Below are 228 nucleotides of genomic sequence, written 5' to 3'. Positions count from 1 at the left end.
TTAAAGTAGAGGCTCGTGGCTTTCGTTTGAAAGAGCCGGAAACTGGTTCACTTGTTTTTTCCTGCCTTGTAATTTTTTGGCAAGTTTTGGCAAGAGATTTATAGCTGATAAGATTTTTTGAAAGTCGCAATGAAATTGAAATGTAAAACTGTAATTTGTTTGGGAACATTGTGTTTTTATTTTTACAATTGACCAGGGCCCATATGTATAAAACTTAGAAAACTATGA

This window comes from Paramisgurnus dabryanus, chromosome 24 (assembly GCF_030506205.2).
Source record: "Paramisgurnus dabryanus chromosome 24, PD_genome_1.1, whole genome shotgun sequence".
Classification (NCBI taxonomy): domain Eukaryota; kingdom Metazoa; phylum Chordata; class Actinopteri; order Cypriniformes; family Cobitidae; genus Paramisgurnus; species Paramisgurnus dabryanus.
This window is presented reverse-complemented; position numbering follows the sequence as displayed.